The 14389-nt window shown below is 35.2% G+C and overlaps 1 non-coding gene across 1 annotated transcript; it reads right to left on the reverse strand.

The window, feature by feature from the left end:
- Positions 1-11714: 11714 nt before the first annotated feature.
- LOC129284678 (small nucleolar RNA R71) lies at positions 11715-11821 on the reverse strand. Its single transcript, XR_008586922.1, has one exon. It is a non-coding gene; the product is annotated as a small nucleolar RNA R71 (small nucleolar RNA).
- Positions 11822-14389: the final 2568 nt, after the last annotated feature.

Genomic DNA, 14389 nt, shown 5'->3' on the forward strand with positions numbered 1-14389 from the left:
TGCTGCAAGTGCCGTGACGCATGGACTAGAAAATGTCTTTATACTGTGAAATTTCAAAACTTTTTAAAGAGTGAAATTTAAAAACACACAAGAGAAGGAGAGGAGAAGGGTTGAGGAGCTAGGGCAAGCTATTTCAGGCTATCGAAAGGTGCTTCTGATCGATAACTTATCAAGTAAGCCATGTATAACTCTTACCTTCCATTCTACATAAATTTCTCTAAAAATGAGTTATAGGGAAATTGAATCAGTGGAATTTGAGGGGTTTGATCCTTGCCCAACAGTAATAAAAAGGTTCTCAGAAGTTAAATTAGAGCTTTGCGATTCATTTAAAGCTGAACAGTAGAGCTTTGAACTCGTAGGCTCAATTTGGCCTTTGGAGAAAGAAATTTTAAGGCAGAAATATGGGTTGAGTGAAATAAAATTGGTTAAGGTGATGTGATGTAGTAATCAAGTAGTAATAGATGTATAATGGATAAATGGAAAGGAGTTTACGGATGAATATAACCTTAAATAGTAAATATGAGTTTTTGGTCAAAATAGACCAAATGACTAAAATGTGTCGAATGTGTTCACATTAGCATATTAGATGTATGAGTAGAGAAAAGAAGCTTGAGATAGGCTACTATGGTAGTTGAAATCCAAGGGTAACCTTTCTAGCAACAAAAGGGTTAAGGTAACTAAATAATTTCCTTTGTTTGACTGTTTATTATAACTGTGTGTTAGTATGCTATGACATGAACTTGTTTTATATTAAGCATGATTTATACATGATTTATATCATTGTGTGAATGTTGTATGAAATAGCTTTTGATTGAATAGAAGCATTAAAATAGGTGTTTTCAAATGGTATGTTAATATATATGTTAAGTATGAGAAAATGTGTAAAGTAGTAATGAGGAACCTTAAATGGTTTAGAAAGTATGATCATAGAGTAGGAGTTCCCTTGAGTAGAGGTGATGATAAGGACCATATAATATGCTCTCCTTAGTGCCCGGTAGGGTATGGTGTTGGAGACAATTCTCCTTAGTGCCTTATAAGGTGTGGTGTTCGAGAAGATATCTTTAGTGCCTATTGAGGTGTGGTATTAGAGATGTGAGGCTCCTTAGTGTCTATGTGATACAATGTTGGAGTCAATGATACCCTATGTGTGTATTAAGGGAAACCAAAGTCTATATGTGTGTTAAAACATCTTTGGTCAAATGATTCTACCACTACAAGTAAGCTTACGATCAATGAGAGTGTACATTAGTCTAAGGGGAGCCTATGGTTTTATGTTAGGGTGAATTAGAGGTTTGCTTAGTAGTGATCATGCTATAAGATGTTATGGAATGCTATGTGAAAGTGGTAAAAAGTGGGGAATGAATATGTGTTGTATGAATATGAATGGAAATGAGATATGTGATATAAATGCTATTTTAATGAGATTTAAATGGTATACTATACTTTACTTTCATATTATTGTATGTGATAGTCAATAAGAGTGAGTTATTCTGTTACTGAGATTTTTATCTTACCCTCGTGGTTACATGTTACAGGATCAGGCAGTGATCAAGGTAAGGGAAGAGAGTCTGGATCGACTTAAGTTGTGAAGCCATGTACACTCTGAGATTGTGTAATGAACCAAGAAACTTGTTTATATATGTGTAAATAAGTTTTCATAGGGTTGCATGCATGGCTTAAGTAATGATTTTTGTGAAATCTTAGCCCCATTATATGTACTTGTGATGAAATAAATCAAGGAGTTATAATTTGAGTATGTTTGTTGTTGAAATTATTGTTGGTATTGGTAAATCTTAAGCCCAAGTGAGAAATTATGGTAAAATGAGTAATTTGGTGTTAAGATTGAGTAATACACATGTTGTAATGTGCATGTCTATGAATGTGATTGGAAAAAGGCCAAGTGGGCTGAGTTATGCTAAGTAATGGCAAATTGTATAAAGTTAGAAAATGTGGAAATTAATCATTGAGGGGTCAAATTTGATATATGTGTATAATCGTGATATAACATGGCTAATTAGTGATTGGGTCCTTTTGAATTTGATTCAAGGCTCAGTGTGGTCTAGTGAGGGAAAGGGATTAATTTGAGCACTTGGGTGTATAAATTTTTTTACAAAAGTAATTTTTTACACCCGAACGTTTAAATTTTGATCGAATCATTAGATCGTGTTCAAACCTGTCTCATTAGCTAACTTATGAGCTAAGCTTTGTGTGGGCACTTGAATCATTCTGATCGAATGTCGTATGTAAAAATGGTGCAAACCAAAAATTCATCATTTTTGTTATTAAAATGATAGCAGAAATTCCGACAGGAATACTGCAGTGCATGGTGTTATATGCTACCTTGCATGACATAAAAAGGTTGAGTGTGTGGCTCTGTGCTACATGCCGCAGCGTACAGACCATCTTCTAACTTGATATTATGAGTTTAAATGCATGCAATGATTGAGATGGGTGTATATAAGTCTTTTCTATTGCGTATTACTTTGATTGCATTGTGATTTGAATGGTTTTGTAAAAAGAGTCTTGGGCCCAAGCTTTTCAAATAAATCCTTTGATTTGTGATTGGTATGTTTATAGGGTAACTTTGTAATCTTCTCTTGTATTTGGAGGATATAGAAGGAGGTTACATCTTGAGTCCCCCCTAGTAGAGTATTCTCAACGCTTGGACTATTAAGACTTCCTAGCCTCACATAGAGTAAGACAACAACCCTTTACTCTAGTCTAGGGTGCACTCATAGATCATTCTCTTAGGTCCTTCCTAGCAAAGTCAAGCTCTACGCCAAGACTTGTAGGTTCTCTTATGTCTTTCTTGGCTGAGGCAAGCTTTACGCTCAAGACCTATAGGACTTCATAGCTTTACACAAAGTAGGGCTGTGACCCCCTACCTTAGTCTAGGGTATACTCACAGATGCAATGCACATGTCTCATCTCATGCATTCCATGCATTACTCACACACTTGCATGCATATTTCTTCATAACTTTTGCTACTTTATCAGTTCATAAATCACAACACATATAGTTATATAAAATACTTGTAAATAATTTCATAAAATAATAAGTACAAGGGTTACTCCAATTACTTTTTTAACCTTATTATCAAAGGTTACTGTTCACACTGAACTTTTCAAGTCAGTCTAGCTTTCTCAAGAAACCTTCAGATGCTTAATCTACAAAATGAACACCTTCCAATTAGTTACTAATGTCCAACTCAAGTATTAGTTCAGCTAAACTGAATCCCTTAATACACAAAACAGTTCAATTAGCACCTTTCAAATTCATATAATCCATCATCTACAGTCATTGGCCCTATAGGCTATTCAAATGACCATAACACCTTCCTAACTCATTTATTTACCAATTTACCCTTAACCTAACCCTTTTTAAACCTTTTCTTTAGATTTCAATTTTCTAATTCTTGATTCGATTCCTTTACCAATCAAACTTGAAGAAAATAGGGTAAAAATGTAGTATAGGGTTGTATGATACTTACCCAAAAAGTCATTAATCATAGCAAACTCTCGATAGTTAGATAATGCAAGCCCTAGTAGAGATGAACTTCTTCTCCCCTCCAATTACATTTCCTTCACTTCCTCTTTTGATTTCATGAGCTGATCATGTCAATTTTAAGTAATTTCTGTGCAATGCATTACTGCACATGCAGCACCCACCACGGCACATGGCACAGTGAGGTTAATCTCACTTATGCTCATGCATTTCGTCCTAGCTTGCCATTCCACCCTTCAATCCTATCAATCCTCAAATTACTAATTTACCCCTGATTAGTAACTAGTTTCCTAGATTAAAATTTAGGATGTTGCAAATATGTGGATAGGTCTAGATACCATTCAAGCAAGTTTGTAAATATAATTGTGTAGCTTGTTCCACTGATAATGTATGTGAAATGTTATGTAGTAATGTGTATTTGCTTGAAACTTGACTAAATGGTGAGGCATGACCCCATTTGTTTAAGTCAAGTAGATTTGTGATTCTTGTTTATATGGTGAGATTTAGCCCCATATGTGGAAATTGGATGACTGATTGTGGAACAAGTATGGTTGTGTTTATGTAAAACCACAAGTGTGTAATGTAGCATTGAGAGGTCAAAATATGCTTATGATATATGGTAGGTAATATAATATGCCAATCAAGTCTGTCTAGTCTTTTTGGACTTAGTTCAGGGCTTAAAATGATCTAATGAGGCAAGATGTGATAATTGAATACTTAGAGTGCTTAAGTTTGAAAAAAAAGTAACTCCTTGTACCTGGGTGTCTAATTTATGATCAAACCTTTAGATTGTCCAAACTCCTTTCATTAGATGGTTTATGTTACAATCTTCATGCGGGCACTTGAATTACTCTAATCAGATATCGGATATGAAAAAAATGTGTGGCGGAAGTTTGGATCAAAAATCTACCATGATAGTAGAATCTGATACATATGCCACGGCGTATGGCACAGAGCAAGCATTTGTGGCTCTATACCACATGTTGCAGTGCATGTGGTACATACCGCAGTGCATGGCACGTTTTTAGGAAAATCATTATTTGATTTTCTTTTAATGTGTAGGTGTGCATTTATGCTTTCATGAGCCCTTTTATTAAACCTTGAACTTATGTTTGGCATGTTTTCTAATGTAGTCGGGATCTTGCATTTAAAAAAAACTTAAGGGCATATTTATACTTATTGTGTTGTATTTGTATTTTGATGTGTGGTTGTGTGAATAAAGTCTGAGGTGAGAATCGAGACTTTACATTTACATTGGATGTGACACATGTCAGTATGGGAGGATTTCATGGAGCTAATATGGCTACACCATATGCTATCAAGTGTGCTTTAGAATCCTGATTTTTTATATATATACCTATATCTGTGTGTGTGTGTGTGTGTGTGTGTGAGATAATTGTCCACTTTGCATGCCTTTATATAGTTTTACTTGTATATGATAGAGCATGTTACTTCCTGTAATAACACCCTTATCACCCTAGTTACTTAACCAAAAGCACCTTGGTAAATGTGGATGTAACATTCCAAACTTTTAATTTGAGAAACTAATTGCTAATCAAAGATAAATTAGTAATTAGTGGATTAATTATAATTTTAGATAGTGAGTTGATGTTTGTGTTGTTGGGGTGATATATGAATAAGATTAGGTGGAAGGATTACAATAAGAAGTAAAGCATACAGGCTAAAGTGAGAAGTATCTCATTGTGCCATGCGTCGCGGCATATGATAAAGGTACCACGGTGTATAGTATAGAATTTAACTTAAAGAGACATGGATTAGCTCATGTTTTAGAGGAAAGAAAGAGAGAATTTGTAAGAGGAGAAGGAGGTAAAGGGCTACTATGTCAGGGCAAGTGATTGTTAGTGCTTGGGGGATATTTTTTACTAATGACTTGATAAGTAACTTTCATGCGGCCTTGTACTTCATTTCTACCCTAATTTTTGATTGTCTAGGTTATAGAGAAATTGAATCAGAGAAGTTTATGGGGTTGTTTTCTTACCCCTTAGTATTAAAAAGAGTCATAGGTGAAAAATTAAGGTTTTGCAACTAGTTTGGGATTTAATAGTTGAGCCTTACAGATTCAGGCTTAAATTTACCTAAATGAAGAGGTTTTAAAGGGAAAAAATGCTCGTTAAGTGTGTGGGAAGGGTGTTTTGGTCTTTTTAATGGCTTAAGTGTATATAATCATGGTGAGTGGGTTAATTAAACCCTAAAAGTGTAAATGGTATAAGAGTGAGTGCTAAGTAGTGTGACTTAGAAAAATTTAGTATTGTAGATTGAGTTTGAAAGCTAACAAAAGGTACTTGTTATGTAGATTGAGTAATTTGGGATTGCTCGTGGAAATTTACAAATCACAAGATGTTATAATGTAAATAGTAACCTTGGTAGAAAGGGTGTGAGGTAAGTGGATAAACTCTTCTATCAATTATCCTATAAAATTATTATGTAATTTATTTATATTATGATTTCTAGATAGATAGAGTAGCTTTGCTATGAAAAGTAATCCATGTAATATGTAACATCCTGAATTTCTTAATCATAAATTTAGAGGTTAATCAAGGGTGAAGTGGAAGTTAGTGTGGGATTAGAGATTTGGATAATTAATTGGTATTTTTGGCTTTTTTGTATGTTATATGAATAGATATGGGTGTTAGGAGTGCGTTTTGGGTCGAAACAAGTGCTTGTGGTGAGAATAAATCTCACTGTGCCACGCGCCACAGCTTGTGCTACATACATCCAGCGCATGGACTAGAAATTGCCTTCATAAGTCATGAAAATTCAAAAATTTTAGAAGAGTAAAATTGAGAACACATGAGATAGAGAGAGGAGAAGGCTTGAGGAGCTAAGACAAGTTTTTTAGAGCGGTGGAAGGTGATTCGGATCAGTAGCTTGCCAGGTAAGCTATGTATAACTGTTACCTTCTATCCTATACAAATTTTCTAAAAATGAGTTATAGAGAAATTGAATTGGTGGAATTTAAGGGTTTGATTCTTGCCCAATAGTAATAAAAATGTTCTTGGAAGTTAAATTAAAGCTTTGTCACTTGTTTAGAGCTAAACGGTAGAGCTTTGAACCCATAGGCTTAATTTTAGACTTTAAAAAGAGAAAGTTACAGCAAAAATCTGATTTGAGCAAATAAGACTGGTTGAGGTGATGTAAAGTAGTAATTGGATAGTCATGGACTTAGAATGGATAAATGGAAAGAGTTTACGGATGAATATAGCCCTTAGTGGTAAAAATGAGTTTTTGGTCAAACGGACTAAATGACTAAATATGCCAAAGGTGTTTAGATTGACATATTGGATGCGCAAGTAGAGAAGGAAGCTTGAGATAAGCTTGTGTGATAGTTAAAATCTACGGGTAATCTTTCTAGTGACAAAAAGGTTGAGGTAACCGAATAAATTCCTTTATTTGACTATTATTGTAACTGTATGTTAGTATACTATATAGTGCATGAAATGATTTTAAACTGAGCATGTTTTATAGCATTGAGTGATTGTTGTGTGTGAAATGACTTTTGGTTGAAATAAGCACGAAATATGTGTTTTGTAATGTAAATATTATTTGTATATATTATGTAAGAAAGTGTAAAATGGTAAATGGGAACCTTAAATGGTTCAGGAAAGCATAATTATAGGGGTGGGAGTTCACCTGAGTGTAGGAGATGATAAAGACCATGTGGTAAGGTTTCCTTAGTACCTAGTAGGGTGCAGTGTTGGAAACAATTCTCCTTAGTTCCTTGAAAATTGCAGTGTTAGAGAAGATCTCCTTAGTGCCTATTAAGGTATGGTTTTGGAGATGAGAGACTCCTTAGTGTCCTTATGATACGGTGCTGGAGTCAACAACGCCCCATTGTGTGTATTAGGGGAAACCATAATCCGTATTGTGTATTAGAACATCTTTAGTCAGGTCATTCTACCACTGTGGGTGAGCTCAAGACTAATGAGAGTGTACATTAGTCTAAGATGAGCCTTTGGTTTTATGTCAAGGTGATTCGGAGGTTCGGTTGGTAGAGATCATGCTAGTTTGTTATGTAATATGATGAAATATCTTGAGATAACATGAAAGCCTTTGTGATTGATGAAAAGTTGAGGATGAAATAAGATATGTGATATAAATGCTATTTTATGAGGTTTTAATGATACACTATGTTTACTTCTATATTGTTGCATATGATAGTCAATAGGAGTGAGTTATTCTGTTACTGAGATTTTTATCTCACCCCTATGGTTACATGTTTTCAGGACCAGGATAATCAGGGCAAAGGAAGAAAGTCTAGACCAGCTTGAATTGTGAAGCTGTGTACTTTAAGGTTGTGTAATGAACTAAACTAAGATTGTATATATAAGTATATATGAGCTTCCATAGGGTTGCATGCATGTATTGAATTGAGATTTTGTGAAATCAAGTCTGATTATATGTCTATATGTTATTAGAGATAAAATGGCTATAATTTGAGTATGTTTGTGTTGAGTTGGTTTGTGTTGGTGAATCATAAGTCAATAGAAAAATTATGATGAAATGAGTAATTTGGGGGCTAAAATTGTTTTATGAATATGATTGTATATGTATGAGTTAAGAAATAGCCAAGGGCACTAAATTATGTCAAGAAATGGCAAATGTGTAAAGTTAGTGAATTGTGAAAATTGGCCATGGAAGGGTCAAATTTCGATATATGAGTCTGATTGTGATTAGTTGTAGTCAACCATGGTGATAGAACACATTTGTTACCCACTTTTATTTGTCAATTAGGACCATTTTATTAATGATTTATCACCTTCAAGTGCACACATTGCATTAGATTTGGAACTTTGCCTAAGTTTCTAAGATCAGTGCACTAGGGGCATTTTGGTCCAAAAAATGAACTTTTGAGAAAATGTACAAGAAAAATTGACAAAGTGCATTTTATGTCCAGTTGATGAATGGTGAAATTATATTTTTAAAATTCATTTTAGTTTGGGAGTAATTAAATAAAAAAGTCAACACTTTCTTAAGTGTCTTAGTTTGTCCTAGTTTTTGGTTTGCCTTTGTGTGAAAATTTTTATATAATTTTGTGCAGCCTAAAACTTGGTTAATTTAATAAATTCTCCCTTCTAATTATGAATTTAATTCTGGACATGAATTAGATTTTATTATATCATATGCTATTTAATTGAATTATGTGATTTATGTGACATAGGTGGCATGTGACTTGTGCATCAATTGGGCAATTGAGGTCAACACTCCTTGAGGACAATGGCTGATGGTTTGCACGTGAATTATGATTATTTTGAGGGATTAGATCAGCTAAAATGATGTGGATGACACATGGAAAATTAGGCACACATTGGAATCATCTACAAACCAATAGGAAGTTGCCACCTTGCAAGTGTGACAAGGCTCCCATTTACATTTTAATTTTTTTTCCTTATTTTAATTAAGCTTCAGCTGATGGGAGACACCAAGGAGCACGCCATTTTAAGTCCCAAATGGGATCCAACACATATCTCATTCATCTTCCACATTCTCTCTCTCTTGTTCATAGTGTTCTTCATTTTCTCTCTTTTGTTCTTCATTTTCCAGCACCCTAACCTCCATTTTCAGCCACCAAACCTCCACAAAACTCATACCATTCTTCTCCTCTCTTCATTTTCGTTCCATCCCTTCCATTTTCACAAGGATTGAAGCTCATTTCCATCATTCAAGAGCTATGGAGTTTGGCCTTCACAAGCAATCACTAGGGTTCTTGAAGATGAAGATTGGCTAAGTTTCTTTGTGGAATCCTAGAGAGATGAAGATGGAGGATGAGTCTTGAGCTTCAAATTGGCTAAGTTCTTTTGTTTCCTATCCTCTTCTCTTTTTACTAGATGGTTAGATTCCTTAATCTAGGGTTTAATCATCTTAGCTTATAAATTCTAATTTGAATTTGATGTTGATGTAAAGAGAGAGGATTGTTTCATTTAATTTCTTCCTTGGACAGCCATGACTGAATTTTGCCACTCTTTGTTTGGCACATAATCTTGTGTTTTTCAATTAGTGAATTTCTTGTGTTAATATTGCATAATCTTGTGGTGTTAATGCTTGTGTTGTTGAGTAGCTTGACATAATCTTGTGGTTGCTCAATTTATGTGTTTGACCATGGCTGTTGAGAGAGGATTTTGAGTGAATCACTTGGCTAATGTCTTCACCAATTGGTTAATTGAACTAGGGACTTTAATCTAAGACCTAGGGAGGTTAGCTAATTAGGTTAATTGGCTTAGGATAATTTTCTTAAGTCATGACAGCTTTAGTCAAGAGGAAAGGGAAGCTAAACTTAGCCTAATCATGAGAAGATAATGAGTCCAAAATCAACTAATCTCTAGGGTTCCATTATTGTAAAAAGGGAAGTTCATTTCACTCACTTTCACTAGCATTTTAATTACTTGCACATTAGGTAATTAGTTTAGATAATTAGCTAGATAACTAAATTCCTACAAACTTTGGTTGATTTATTTCACTAGATAACTTTCAATTAGACTTAAAACCATTCCTTGGGAGATGACCTAGGGTTGGCCCTATATTGCATTAGGGTTAGCTTTAGTGTAATTTTGAGGATAAGCGACTAATTTCCTATCAAAATTTTGGCGCCGTTGCCGGGGAATGGTTTAAGTTTAATTCTAAGGTTGTTTAGTACTTAATTTACATTTTTAGTGTTCCTGGAAAATTTTTTGAAAAATTATAAAAATTGTTTTTTGTGTTTGTTTAGTGTTTTTTTGTGTGTTTTGAGTGTTTTTATTCTGTTTTGAAAAAGAAAAAAAATTTAGTGCAATTTTCGTTGGTTTGGTGTAGAGCTGAAAATACTCTGTTTCTAGTGTCTCTGTCTGAAATTGAAAAATTAACTGGGAATGAGTCTGAGGGAATTTGAACGTGGAATTTATTTCATTGAAAGCTCTATATCCTAGCTTCACTTTAAAATTGGTTTGGTCAATTTTGGACGTGGGAAGTGTCCTGTGGAAATTTTACAATCTAACAAGGTCCAGGGAGCCATTACAGAGGATTCCCAAAACCCTGTTTCAACTTTGAGTTAGCATATCTTCCTCTTTGTGCGTTCAAATTGATTGATTCCAGTTTCATTTTTCTTATCGCTGTCTTATCTTTGTTTCTTGTGTTTAGGATTTTCTTCAATTTTTCCATTTTCCTATTTGAAAGTTTGTTAGAAGCTCTGAAGGTCTTCTGGACGAAATCCTGTTTCTCCAGACCTGAGGACCAACTTGTGAAAAATTCTGGGAACGATTGGGAAGGATTTTTAATCTAAAAGTTTTATATAATTTTCCTGTATATCTCTTGTGTTTCTCATAAAAGTTTCAGGGGAATTTATCATGTGGATTTGCTGATAGAAAATTCACAAGTTCACTGTCTCCAGAGAGCCTACTGTGCGAATTCCAGAATTGCCAAAGCTTCTTGATTGAGCATTTCTAACTCTCTTTCTACTTGTTTGGTGTTTTTTTTTTTCATTTTGTTGCTATTGAGTTTAATAAAAAAATAAAAAAAAAATTATTTCTCTTGCTTTTGTGTGTTTTGAATTGTTTCATGTTGATTTGCATTTTAGTTTAGTTTGTTCTTTGTTCTTAATTTTCTTGAGCTTGATTAGTGCATGACCCGAAGAAAACATACCTCTTTTGTTGAATTAGATCCAGAAATTGAAAGAACTATTTCTAGATTGAGAAGATCACAACCTATTCTTGATTCTCATTTGGTTTGTAATTCAACAATGGAAGGTATCTTAGGACATGAGCATGTGCATAATGAGGGCCATGGGAATGGGAATGAGAATTTGCATGATGATGGCCATGTTAATAATGAATTTGAAGGCTTGCATAACCCTAGAGAGGAGAGGAGCATTAGGCAATTAACTCAACCTAATTGGCATGATAATCCTTATGGCTTATATGTTCCTCCTACTAATGTTCAATTTGAAATTAAATCCTCCTTGATTAATGCATTGCCTAAATTTCATGGGTTACCAGGAGAGGATTGTCATAGGTTTTTGCATACTTTCCTATTGGTTTGTGATACTATGAAGCCTATGCATGTAAATGTTGATGATGTTCAAGCTAAGGCTTTTGTATTTTCTCTTGAAGGTTTAGCAAAGGAGTGGTATTTCAACTACCCTTCTTATGTGAAAGTGAGCACATGGGCCGAGCTAAGAAGACTCTTCTTAGATAAATTCTTTCCAAATTCCAAGGTCACCAATTTGAGAAAGCAAATCTATGGGGTCCAACAAGGAGAGGATGAGAGTCTCTATGAGTATTGGACTAGATTCCAAGGCCTTTTGGCTAAATGCCCACACCATCAAATTTCTAGTGAGAATTTAGTCCAATATTTCTATGAGGGCTTGATTCCAAGAGACAAAGTTAACATTGATGCCGCTAGTGGTGGATGCTTGATTGACCTCACTTCCTTAAAGGCTTGGGAACTAATTGACAAGATGGCTTCAAGTGGTGCTCAATACTCTACAAGGGAAAAGAGAAATGTGAATATGGTAGGTTCCTCAGTTCTTAATGATTCATATGTGGACTTGCTAGCTGCCAAGATTGGGAGAATGTTGGCTCCACAAATATCTCAAGTGAGCAATGTAAGTACTTCTCAAGCACTTGTCCCTTATTCTTGTACTTTTTGTGACTCACCTATGCATGTAGAAAGCAATTGTCCTATTAAGTTTGAACAAGTAAATGCTATCTACAATGGAAAACAATCCTATGGTGGGAGGCAAGGGCAAGGAGCTTATTCTAATACTTACAACCCTTCATGGAGAGACCATCCTAATTTCTCCTATTCAAATCCAAATGTGGCTTTACAAGACAATCAACAAAGAGGATCCTATCAAAACACCTTTGGCCGTGACCCTCCACCTCATTTGTCTCAAGGTAGCTCTTCTCAAAGCTACAATCCAAGTGGTAATTCTCTTACACCTTCTTCTAATTCTTATAGTGATAGGAGGCTTGTTCCAATTGAGAGTTCTTCTAATTCGAACTCTTCTAATGATGTGAATGTGTTACGTAAGCAGTTGATTGAAATGAACTCTTTGTATAAAAACATGTATGATGGCTTAGGGAACAAGGTAGAGAGTATGGGTAACAAGTGTGAGAACATGAACTCTAAAATTGATGCCCTTACTTCTCAAATGAATATGCTTGCTAACCAATTAAGTGCAGCCAATGCTCAAGCCTCTACATTACCATCCAACACCGTTGCTAATCCTAAAGCTAATCTTAATGCTATCACATTGAGGAGTGGCAAGGAGTTGGGAGAAAGAGTACAAGAAGACAAAAGACAAGGGAAGGCCGAGAAGCCCTCTTTAAATTCTTCAATTGATGTTAATGTTTCTAGTTCTTCTTTTGCTCCTAATGATGCATCTTTTTGTAGAGATGATGAGGATGAAAACATTGAGGAGATCATATGTGAGCAACCACCATCTAAGGTGGAAAAGGGGACTATGGCCGAGTTGTTTAGTAAGGAAAAAGAGGGAGAGGCCGAGCAAAGTGAAACAAGAAAGGAGAGTTCAAGGAAGGAAGAAGGAAAGCAAAGTCAAGAGATTATGAAGAAGCTTCCTTTTCCACAAGCACAAGTGGTCCCTAAGCAAGTAAAGGGACAATTTGATCAAGAGGTATATGATTTCTTCCACAAGATTCATGTTAATGTACCCTTGATGGATGTAGTTAAGAACTTTCCTAAGTATGCCAAATTTTTGAAAGATTGTTGTACAAATAAAAGAAAATTTAGGCCTAATGCAAGGGTACAATTACCCTCATCTGTGAGTGCTATCATGAAGCCTCAACTCCCTATAAAATGTGAGGACCCCGGTTCCTTCACAATTCCATGCAAGATTGGCAACACACATTTTTCTCATGCATTGATAGACTTAGGTGCAGCCATTAATGTTATGCCTCTTTCAATTTATCATGCCTTGAGTCTTGATTGCATGCATAAGACACCTATGATATGCCAATTAGCGGATAGAAGTGTTAGAAGACCACATGGAGTAGTAGAAGACTTGGTTTGTGTTAAAGGTCTATTATTTCCTGTGGATTTCTATGTGCTTGATATGTCAAAAGAAGGGAGTGGGGATGATATTTTGATTTTAGGAAGGCCATTTATGAGGACTGCCCGTACATTGATTGACATGGAAAAAAGGTAGTTTGATTTTGAAATGTGGAGAGGATCATGTTATTTTTAATATATATGAAGCAATGAAACATCCTTTTGAGGATTATTCTTTGTTAGGTGTAAGTTCCATTGAGTTATTGCTTCATGATGCTTGTGAGTCTCACATGCTTGATTCTTTCTCACATGTTGATGATGATTTGTCTCTTGTTACTACTACATGTATTGATGGATGTAGTTGTCCTATTTGTTTAGAGATTGATGCATGCTTGAATGATGCAACTACTTCTTCTCATGATTTGTTTAAAATATCTCCTATGCTTGATCTTGAAATGCTTGAGAAGGGTATATCTTCTTGTGTTGTAGGTACTAAAGCCATTAAGGCCGAATCTATGAGTTTTTCTCCACTCGAGCTTGATGTTCTTAGGATTCCCAAGCTATTGGAGGAAAATTCTACACTTTCACATGTCGAGGCCGTGGCTCAAGTCCAAGCACTTGAGGACAAGTTGCAAGAAAAGGGGGAGGCTGTAAAGAAAGAAGAGGAGAAATCAAAAACAAGTGAGAAGCCTAAAAGACAAGATAGTACCATGGAATATTCCACCAAATTAGACTTGAAGAAGCTCATTCCCTCTTGTGTAGAGCCACCTACCTTGGAGTTGAAGCCTTTACCATCCAATCTCAAGTATGCATATCTCATTGAGAATGAGAAGCTTCCGGTAATAATTTCTAACTCTTTATCTCTTGAGGAAGAAAATGCATTAC

The sequence above is a fragment of the Prosopis cineraria genome, unplaced genomic scaffold (genome assembly GCF_029017545.1).
Source record: "Prosopis cineraria cultivar Desert tree isolate PC_DT_omini unplaced genomic scaffold, ASM2901754v1 PC10, whole genome shotgun sequence".
In the NCBI taxonomy this organism is placed as follows: Eukaryota; Viridiplantae; Streptophyta; class Magnoliopsida; order Fabales; family Fabaceae; genus Prosopis; species Prosopis cineraria.